This window comes from Podarcis erhardii (genome assembly GCF_964252035.2).
Source record: "Podarcis erhardii genome assembly, chromosome: 3".
Taxonomy (NCBI): Eukaryota; Metazoa; Chordata; class Lepidosauria; order Squamata; family Lacertidae; genus Podarcis; species Podarcis erhardii.
The window spans coordinates 32,508,449-32,519,922 of NC_138507.1; positions in this window are offsets into that span (position 1 = coordinate 32,508,449).

Below are 11,474 nucleotides of genomic sequence, written 5' to 3' on the forward strand. Positions count from 1 at the left end.
TTGAAACAGCACACACTGACCCAATATATATACTAGTTTCTTGGCCCTGGTCCCACATTTTCTGTTAATCTTTGTTGAGACTGAGAGTCCCATTCATCAGAAGCGATCATGCCTGATTCTTTGGGAATTTCTAAGCAAATATCATGGAGCAAATATAAATGGGGGTAAAGGGACCCCTGACCATTAGGTCCAGTCGTGACCGACTCTTGGGTTGCGGCGCTCATCTCGCTTTATTGGCCGAGGGAGCCGGAGTACAGCTTCCGGGTCATGTGGCCAGCATGACTAAACCACTTCTGGTGAACTAGAGCAGCGCATGGAAACACCTTTTACCTTCCCACCGGAGCGGTACCTATTTATCTACTTGCACTTTGACGTGCTTTCAAACTGCAAGGTTGGCAGGAGCAGGGACCGAGCAACAGGAGCTCACCCCGTCACGGGGATTCGAACCACCGACCTTCTGATTGGCAAGTCCTAGGCTCTGTGGGAAATAAAGCCGCAATCCTTTTTTTAATCAGGAAGAGTGGATAAGGACTATGGAACCATTGTCACTAGCTATGTGTAATAACAGCAAACGATTTATGGGTACGCTGTCAGTTTCCAGATATGCTCCTCTTTGTACTCAATATTCAAGGAGCTTTGATGCATATATCACTTGATGCTTTTCATTCAGTTTCTCATTAAAAGGCAAGATACTGGAAGGAACTTGACCTGCCATCGAATTGTCCTTTGTCCAGTAGTGTCTGGATTTGCCATGCAGCTATTCCTCATCAATCTAGTCACGGCTATCTTCCCTTTCAACACCTTCTCTCCATTCATTACTAAGTGCATGAGATTACATCGACTGACCTTGTCTCCTCACTTGTGTGAGCTCAGCAGAAGATTGACAGAAGTATTTTGTACCACACACCAGGGATGGAAGGATCTGCCGGTGGCTGTTCTCCTTTTTCCAACTTTAAATTCAGTTCTCCATATTTCTGCAACAGTTTGTTTTTAAATCCTCATGAGAATCCTTCAGCTTTTTAGAGCAAGTTTCTCCTAATGAGCACATTTTAATATGCAATTTTGATGAACATTTTTTTTTTTTTGCAAGCCATTTCTCCCAATACCATGCATTTGTGCATGTTATCTTTTACCAATAAGGCATACCTTCCCCCTAATATGTGTATTTGTGTATATAGTGGTACCTTGGTTCTCAAACTTAATCCGTTCCATAATTCCATTCCCAAACCAAAGCGTTCCAAAACCAAGGCGCACTTTCCCATAGAAAGTAATGCAAAATGGATTAATCCATTCCAGGCTTTTAAATACAATCCCTGAAACAGCAATTTAACATGAATTTTGCTATCTAACGAGATCATTGATTCATAAAACGAAAGCAATAAACAATGTGCTGCAGTCACACAATCCATCCATCAGTAACTGAACTAGGTTCCACACAGTCACACACAAAAAAGAGCCACAAAATCAAAAACACAAAATAAATAGCAAAAACAGACAGACCTCAGCATAACACTCAAAACGGAAGTGTGGCACGCAAATCGGAAGCGTAACACTCAAAACGGAGTACGTTCGGTTTCTGAAAAAAGTTTGCAAACTGGAACACTTACTTCTGTGTTTGCATTGTTTGGGTTCCAAGCTGTTTGAGTATCAGTGCATTTGAGAACCAAGGTACCACTGTACCTTGGTTGGTTGGAGAATTGTACCACAAAATTCAGATTTGTGTGAATTTCAAAGGTTGGATGTGTTTCAGTTCTCCTATTGCTTCGGAAATTGTGGATTTGACATATTCAGCTTTAAATGTAAGCTGAACTGAATTTCTTCCCTATCCGCACTGCACGCACAAATTGTGACAGAGCAGTTGGACATCACCCAGAGGACAGGGAGGAGAACCAGGGGGCACAGCCTTGTTTACCTTCTGCAAGTTTGAGGTGTGTGGAAGGAGATGAAAGAGGCTATTGTTTCCCTGAAGCTACAGAGGTACATTGGTTCTATACCAGTTCAGCTGTTGCTACTTCCTCCAAAGAATCATAGTCATTGCAGTTTGGTGGCTGTGATGATATAATAATATACCTTTAAGTATTGGTGCTCACTAATAATTCTGTTGGCCTGAAAGGCAGTATATCATTTTCATAACTAAGATTAAATTAATAATCCCATGCACACACATACTGTGTGACTGTCTTCACCCAGTCATCTAAGTCCACTCTCCAAGTTGGTGGTCACAGTTTGTTTTTTGATGGGTGAAGTGGTCTGTATTTGTCCTCAGATGGACAATCCGATAACTGAGATCTTAGAGAAAACTGGTGGTGCCGAGGCGAGACCAAACAGAAAAGCTAGCTCAATCCTGATAGGTCTGTCTTTTCATAGTAGAAATGCAGGCACCGATATGCATATTAGTGCATTACTAAATCTACAGAAGCTTCTTCCTGAAGACACTATAGATCTGACAGTCTCCATCTTGACATGCGTTCTTGTAAATGACTTGTTGTAGCATTTTAGACCCAGGGCAGCCTAGAATCCTTGATCACTTCCTGGAACAGAAAAAGACAACGCTCCAGAGCGTCACATGTAACTATTAGTAAGTTCTGACTGTAATGGCCTATTATATTATATTATATTATATTATATTATATTATATTATATTATATTATATTATATTATTCATACATACCCCACCCATCTGGCTGCATTTCTCCAGCCACTCTGTGCAGCTCCCAACAGAATAATAATAATAATAATTACAATAAAGCGATAAAATATCAAACATTAAAAACTTCTCTAAGCAGAGCTGCCTTCAGATGTCTTCTAAAAGTCAGATAGTTGTTTATTTCCTTGACATCTGATGGGAGGGTGTTCCATAGGGAGGGCGCAACTACCGAGAAGGCCCTCTGCCTGCTTCCCTGTAATTTCACTTCTCACAGTGAGGGAACCACCAGAAGGCCTTCAAAGCCAGGCTGAATGATGGGGGTGGAGAAGCTTCTTCAGGTATACTGAGCCAAGGCCATTTAGGGCTTTAAAAGTCAGCACCAACACTTTGAATTGTGCCTGGAATCGTACATAGCCTCTGAAGGTTTTTTTTTTAATAAAGCAAAGCATCTCTTTTTGTGCTGTATCTGGATCTCAGAGGATTTAATTCCCTACTGTATCATCTCATCTGCCCAGTTCTAAACCTCTGCCAGGAACTCTGATGGATCAGTTTGCATCATCAAAACACTGCTAGTGACTTGAAGAATATTCTTGAACATAGATGCAAAGGGCCTTTGGGAAACAAAAAAAATACAAAACTCTGCAACATTTGTCCCTGCCTCTCCATGATGCTAGCTTCCTCAGGAACCGTCAACTTCAGCTGAAGTGAGGAAATCTCCTGCTTAGTCCTAACTAGGTTCAGCTTTCAGCCCTTCTTCCAAAGTTAACTATGGGAAGAATTCAAATAGGAAACTAAGTTTAAGGTGCAGCTGATGTTCCTGCAAGGGCCTAAATATTTAAACATGCATTAAAAGTTAGGATATTGTTCCTGCATCTCCCATGCAATGCCCACTTACTTCTGAACATGCAGAATGGTGAAGAATAATTGGTTAAAACCTCTCTGCCTCCAACCCTGATTTCATCAACAGTAATAGATAATGAAAATAGAGTTGCTATCCTTGGTTTCTGATAAGTCCAAATGGAAAACATATCAAATAAAAAAAACCCAAACTACTTTCCTCTTGTGTGTAGGATTGCCTTATAAAGACAAATCTAGTTGAACCTGAAAAGCTAAAGAAAATATGATGAGAAAGATGAATGCATGTCTGGGTATGTAACAAGACAGGGATAATCTCAATCTGGTTTTTCCTCTTTGTTTTGAAGGGATGCTAATTAAAAGAGCTTTTATGAGTGAAAGATCACCAACTAGATAATAAATGTAAATGCATATGATTAACATGCTTCTTGGGTGTAAAAATTTCCTCCTCAGGGCAGATTTTTTATGTTTCTCTGATTGGGATCTTGAAGTTGAGAAAAACTGGCATTTTAACTTATTCCAAGTTAAGAATTGACATCCATTTGTTGCTGAAGTGCAGTTCTGCCAAGAACATTCATCCCCAGTGTCTCTCTGGACGGCACTCATAGATCCCATTAGTTCTAATGGGACAGTTTTGACCTTTTTATGTACATTTGATGCATATTCCTCTCCCTTCAAAGAATTCTGGACACCGTAGTTTGTGAAGGGTTGCTGGAAATCATAACTCTGTGAGGAGTAAACTACAGTACCCAGAATTCTTTGAGGGAAAGAATGTGCTTCAAACATGCTTTACAGGTATGGTGCATATTCAGTCATCAGAGTGTACTTAAATCTCTCGCTAAAATTAATTGAACCTAAAAATGCTGACCTTTGGCAGGATTGTGCCCAATATTTCTTGATAAGGAAGATAATAAATTCTTTGATAAGCATTTGTTTGGCAACATTTACTGGTGACTCCTTTATGGATGGTATTCTTTGGAATGCAAATGATTAATAAGCAGAGTTACCGGTAATTTATTGAACTTTAGATTACTCATGACACATCCAGTTTAGGTACAGCTGTCAACTGAGAAAGTATATTCAGTAATGGTGACAAGGGCTTTCTTATGCAATGAATGTTACAATGCAGATCCATTTAGATATGTGAAAATTTTGCCTTTGACCTCAGTGGACATTGGCATGAAGCATGTCTGCATATATACAGATTCTGAGCTTTATACAATCTGGTAGACAAAAATGTGTCTGGGTAACTTCTTACATGAGAAGCCTGACATCATTAATGAAAATACTGTCAATTTAGAGTTAAGTCAAGCAGTTAATTAAGCAAACTCCTTTAATTTGTTGACTGGCCTAATGCTTCTAATCATGCTATTACTAATTGTATTAATTACTTTCCGTACAAAAGCTAGCAGTTCAGTGTGTTGCATGTGTCAAGTTCTTCTGTTAATCTTGCTATTATGGTCTGACATCACATCTGGGATATGAAGAACACCATCTTAATTGGAAACATTTTGGAACAATCAATAGCATGGTAATACAGGGAAGGTAGGATGATAATAAAGATTAATGGAGCTGAACATTAAATAGAGCTCAGCATCTATTTGTCAGAACCTGTGAGCTGTGGAGTTGACATGCATCCATCTGGCATTCTTAGCAATGGCATAAGAGATCATAATACTGGTTTAATGTCACGAGAGATTAGTCAGGAAATTGACATATCATTTCTTCCATTGTGAATCCCAAACACGGTGTCTTTCTCAAGGTGGAGGTGGAACAGCCAGCCTTAGTTGTCTTTGCTCAGCTATCCTGTCAGCCACTTTTTCTCTTGAGTGCCAGGAACAGCATTTGGCTATGTAGTACATATGGCAGCCAATGTTTGGTAAGTTGGTCAAGAACAGAAAGTTACCGGCTGTAAATACAAATGATTTTATGTCCTCGCTAATTTCTGTTTACGATGGGTTGTCCTCAGGGAAAGAGTGCATTGTGTAAGGTTGCGTTTCACAATGAAGAATAATCCCCTTATAGCGTGCAATAGATGTAATAAATATGCTGGTTGGAAGAAAGGTGCGACTGGTTATGACAACACAATCCAGACATATAAATGAAGCCTTTTGATAGATATATTGCAAAGCATTTTTAAGCTATGGGTTCTGCACAAGGGTGCCTTAAATGATGAGCTTTTCCTTTTGCAGTGGGGCGTACAATAATGGTTATGTACATTCAGTCCAGAAACAGTGGGACCCCTCCCTATAAGTGAGGACAACTTGACCTACAGGGAGGGGCAGACCTTGGTAATATTCTGCCCCGTGCAAGACCAACATTTGACACCCTCCCTGCAGTCATCTCAGCGCTGGCTTACACAGGGCTTTGGGAAGGTGGTATAGGCTCTGGCAGGGTCTTAAAGCCTTCCTACCTCCTTCCCAAAGCCTGGTAAGCACTTGCCTGGCTTTGGCAAGGAGAAGGAGGATGCTAGGACCCTGCCAGAACCCTCCTGCCTCCTTCTCGAAGCTGGATAAGCACTCTGAGAAGGCACCCTCCTCAGCTTGTGTGGCCGCACGGCTTGCACTGCTCCAAATCTGCCTGTGCTCCAGGGGTACCAGCTATGACCTGCAATTATGGTTAATCTAATGGTTCCTCCAAACAACTGGTTTGTTGAACATTCATCCCGGTTTGCTTACACACTTCTGCAGAGGTTAGAATATGCCCAGTGCTTACAGGGTATTCCTTCTTATTTGTCTGCATTCACCCTGAATTGCTTGCAGGATCAGTAGCATAGCAACACTGGGGCAGGTGGGGGGGCTGCACTGGGTGCCACAGGGGCTGCTGGGCGGCATTGGAGCTGCAGGGCAGCATGGGAGTTGATTGGCGGTACTGGCACTTCAGGGCTGCAGAACCACTGTCCGTTGCTCCCAAAAATTTCAGCAGCAACTTTTGTTGATTTCGTAAAAGAAGCTCAACAGCTTTGGGGGTATCTCCTTTAAAAAGCTCAATAGCATTGGGGTATCTCCTAAAGAAAGCTCAACAACTTTGACAGATCTCCTTTAAAAAAGCTCTGCCCCAGAGGCTGCTGTGCAGGGTGTTTTTACTTCTATTTTATTGCAGCCTTGGACCCACGTACCTGTGGGACTGCCTCTCCTGGTATGCCCCACGAAGGAAGAAGAAGAAGAAGAAGAAGAAGAAGAAGAAGAAGAAGAAGAAGAAGAGGAAGAAGAAGAAGAGGAGGAGGTGTTTGGATTTGATATCCCACCTTTCACTCCCTTTAAGGAGTCTCAAAGCGGCTAACATTCTCCTTTCCCTTCCTCCCCCACAACAAACACTCTGTGAGGTGAGTGGGGCTGAGAGACTTCAAAGAAGTGTGACTGGCCCAAGGTCACCCAGCAGCTGCATGTGGAGGAGCGGAGACGTGAACCTGGTTCCCCAGATTACGAGACTACCGCTCTTAACCGCTACACCACGCTGGCTCTTAAGGTCCACAAATGACAACATTCTGGAGGTCCCAAGTCACAAGGTGGTTAGGTTGGTCTAAACTAGGGCCAGGGCCTTTTCAGTACTGGCCCCGACTTGGTGGAATGCTCTGTCACAAGAGACTAGGGCCTTGCGGGACTTGACATCTTTCCACACGGCCTGCAAGACAGAGCTGTTCCTCCTGGCCTTTGGTTTGGACTCAGTCTGACCCTTATGTTTCCCTCCCCTTATGGTTTTGACTTTTAAAATGAGGCTGCATTTTAAACTGCATTTTAACCTGTATTTTAATTGGTTTTTTCTTTTTCTTTTTTTTTCCTTATTATGTTTTTACTGAAATTTTATTGATGTTAGCCGCCCTGAGCCTGGCTCTGGCCGGGGAGGGTGGTGTATAAATAAAATTTACTTACTTTACTACTAGTAGTAGGGTGACAGAGCGCTTTAAATTGTACTAGGGTGACAGAGCAAATTTAAATTTTTAATATATGCCCTTGAATCCCTCCTGCAAAACAGCGACAGCCTGAAGGCACTAGCAGTAGGTAGAGCTGCGTTGCTCTCCCTTCTTTCTAATGTCGTGTGTTGATGTTGGTCACCAAGAGGGGCAGGGGGAGCTCATTGAGGTGAGGGTGCAGTGGCAGGAGCGTTGGATTGGCTCTACCGCTGGGCCCACACTGCATCAAGCCCCAGCACGCTTTCCCCTCCCCCGTCTCTCTCAGGAAACAGAGGGACGTGTGGCATTGGGCAGATTGGAGGGCAGCACAGCCGCACCCGCACAGCCCCGCTGGCCACCACTGTCTGGAGGCACCCTAAGAATAGTAATTACCACTAAATAGTGTTCTTTCAGTGTTTCAAGGGCTGCACATTTGTTATGGCAGCAATCCTGCAACAACCATATAAAGTGGGCCAATATGACTTATCTCCATGTTACGAAAGGAGTCCTGAGGCTAAGATATTGTGGCTCACCTATGGCCTCCCGGTGAATTTGTGCCAGCAGCCAGGCACCACTTCGCTCACAGCTCATACCTTTGGCCGCTACGGGTCATCTGTGTGAAAAGCTGAAGGAACATCTTGTCCTAAAAAATCCTTAACTATTTTCCCTGTCACCCTGACCATCCAGCTGAGAATCTTCAACTGGCCCTTATACAAGTTGTCTTACACAAAAACACCCACACAATCTCTCTGTCCTGACTATGCATTCTTCTGTCATCGGTACAGTCAAATGGAATCAGATACCTGCATACCACACTTCCATTTTTTTGGTTTTCGTCTTGTAGCCTTTGGCCTTTTGGTAACCTGAGTATTACCACCAGCTCAAATTTCACAGGTCCCATGGCAGTTGTGGGAATGTGATAACTGCCTGACAGGAAATGTCTAAGCAGTGCCATGTGGGAAATGGTTGACTGAACCCGACTCTTTGGACAAAGAAACCTTCTGCTAACTATTGTCATTCATGTCTTGGTGGCCTCTAGATTAGATTAATTTAATGAGCTCTAAGTGGGCCTGGGCTTAAAAACAATCCAGAACTTTGGTTCAGAATTGGCTCACTCAACTATGGACAGGTCTAACCCGGTGCGGTGATATTACACCCATTCTAAAGTAACTGCTTTGACTCCCAATTTGTTTCAAGGCCCAGTTTTGCTGCTTTACACCCTTAGTGCAAGGTGACTTCAGCTTTATGGAATTGGCTTCCAGTCAAACAAGCACCTAATATTTTAGCTTGTAGGAGGTTGTTGAACACTTGTTTTTGTTTGTTTTTTTAAAATGGGCTTTCCTTGAAGAGTGTATACTAGGTAGAGTTTTGTAATTTGATGCTTCTAAATCACGTTTTTAGATTATGTATTTTTATTTTTAATAGATAACGTTGGGCTTTTAATTATATATCTATATCTATATCTATATCTATATCTATATCTATATCTATATCTATATCTATATCTATATCTATATCTATATCTATATCTATAAAGGTAAAGGTAAAGGGACCCCTGACCATTAGATACAGTCATGACCGACTCTGGGGTTGCGGTGCTCATCTCGCTTTACTGGCTGAGGGAGCTGGCGTACAGCTTCCAGGTCATGTAGCCAGCATGACTAAGCCGCTTCTGGCGAACCAGAGCAGCGTATGGAAACACCGTTTACCTTCCCACCAGAGCAGTACCTATTCATCTACTTGCACTTTGACGTGCTTTCAAACTGCTAGGTTGGCAGGAGCAGAGACCGAGATTCAAACCGCCGACCTTCTGATCGACAAGTCCTAGGCTCTGTGGTTTAACCCACAGCGCCACCTGCGTCCCTCTATATCTATATCTATATCTATATCCATATATCTGTTGAGCACCACTTCAGAAGCTTTCATTGGGAAGTGGTTTCTAAATCCTTAAAAAAAGAAAGAAATGAAAGTGCCCCTTTCCCCTTAGAGACTTAAAATAAATGGACTTTATAGCAACTTGGCCTCTAATGCAGCAGGAACAAGCAGCTACTCTTTGAGGCACGCCCCTCAACCATCAGTTTTGCTCCATCATATTTCAACACCAGTTCCTTGAATGTCGCTTCTTGGACTCTCCCTGAATAGATCATGATTTAAGTATGGCAGCCAGCAGAAATGGGAAGCTGCTTTATGGGTGACTTGTTTTAAGACGGCGAGAAGGAACTGAATGTCACAGCATTCTCTCCACTCACAAACCAACATTTGGAGTCCTGCTGCCACCAACAGTTGAGGTGGAACGTAGCCCTTGAGGCTAGCGGAGATGGACAGCCTTATCCTCCATGAATTTGTGGACTCCTCTTTGAAAGCCATCCAAGTTGGTGGCCATTTTGTGGGAGAGAATTTCGTAGTTTAATCGTGGACTGTGTGGAGCAGTCCTTTCTTCTGACAGTGGGAAAGAGAGCACAGACATCAAGATTAGTTGTCAATGATAGTCTTGAGTTCATCAGCTCAAAAGGTTATATCCCAAATAAATCAGCAGCACTACCCTGGACTCATAGGAGCCAACTTCTAGGGGCTGAGGGGTCTTTGGCTCTCCCTGTAAAATATTAGAGGGGGTTGGGCTCCCCCAATTAATGGACATTGCCTTTCAAATGGTGTGTGCGCACTGCCTCATTTGGTCAGGGCTTAACTGTCCACCTCCCATGTGTTATTCAAATTGGCATCCCTGCTTGGACTGACGTTTACTTTTACTTTGCATTCCTTTTATCTGAATCTGTTGCTCTACCTCCTATTCTTCAGTTAACTCACAAACATCCATGTCTTTGAAAAGAGATGAATGAGGTAGATAAACTGGAGTAATAAGACCCTACTTCTTAAAATACAGGGAGAGACTCTCGGACCTTTCCTAGCCGTGCACAAGAAAAATGGCAGCAGCTATAACTTGTTCATGCAGTAATATGACAAGCCAAGCCATACCTGTCTTCTTCAAAGGGGCTGGAACCTGTTACCTCACGCTACTTTGCTCTTTTCCCTCTGGGATTGTTTGTGTGGTGGACTATAACAGGGGTAGCCAAGATGGTGCTCTCATAATATTTTGGACTGCCACCTCCCATCATCCCTGACCATTGCCCATGCTGGCCAGGACTGATGGGAGTTGTAGTCCAACAACATTGAGAAGGCATCCCATTGGCTACCCTGCAATGTAAGAAAGGGCAGAAATATCACTGTGTTGGACCTATTAAATTTCACTAAGCACTGAGTTCTGCAAAGCTTCTTTTTCACACCACTTCCTTTCAGTCATTTTCAGTTTTCAGAAAAGTGTATTGAGTGACCTGATCAGCTTTGTGAGTATCGACTCATATTACTACTGTCTTTTATTAATTTGATCCAACTATGTGGTGGCAAAGAACTCTAAAGGGCAGTTGTCCTTCTTCAAAACTATGCTCACTGTGTTGCATGCTGATTTTCAGTGTATGCTTTCTCGTTGTGGAGTTAAGTGGGAGACTGAATAGTTTTCCTTATTCCTGTTACAAACCATCTGTGATAACATTTAGGCTTCTCATATCTCACTCTCATTTAAATGCCAGCTTTTGGAGCTCAAGGTCGCGCAGTGTTCTCCAGCTTCTTTATGTTACACAACAGCCCTATGAAGTGGGTTAGGACAAGAGAGAGACTGACTGGCCAAAGGTCACCCAGTTCGTTTCATGGCTGAGGAAAGATTTGAACCCTGGTCTTCCAGGTCATAGTCTACACCCCACTGATGTTTCCTCTTGTGCTGTGTCTCAGTGCAGATGAAGGTCATCAAAGATGTGTCCTTGGTAGCTGTTGAACTATGTTCAGTATTCATTATTTGAAATATCATTTGCTGGGGTGGGGTGGGGTCCTATCTCTTTCCCAACAAATCCCCAATACCTTGGTTTTTGAACAGCTTAGTTTTCAAACGTTTTGGCTCCTGGACCCTGCAAACGCAGAAGTGACTGTTCCGGTTTGTGAACGATTTGTGGAAGCTGAATGCCTACATTCCATGGCTTCTGATTGCCTGCAGGAGCTTCCTGCAGCCAAACAGAAGCAGCACTTCGGTTT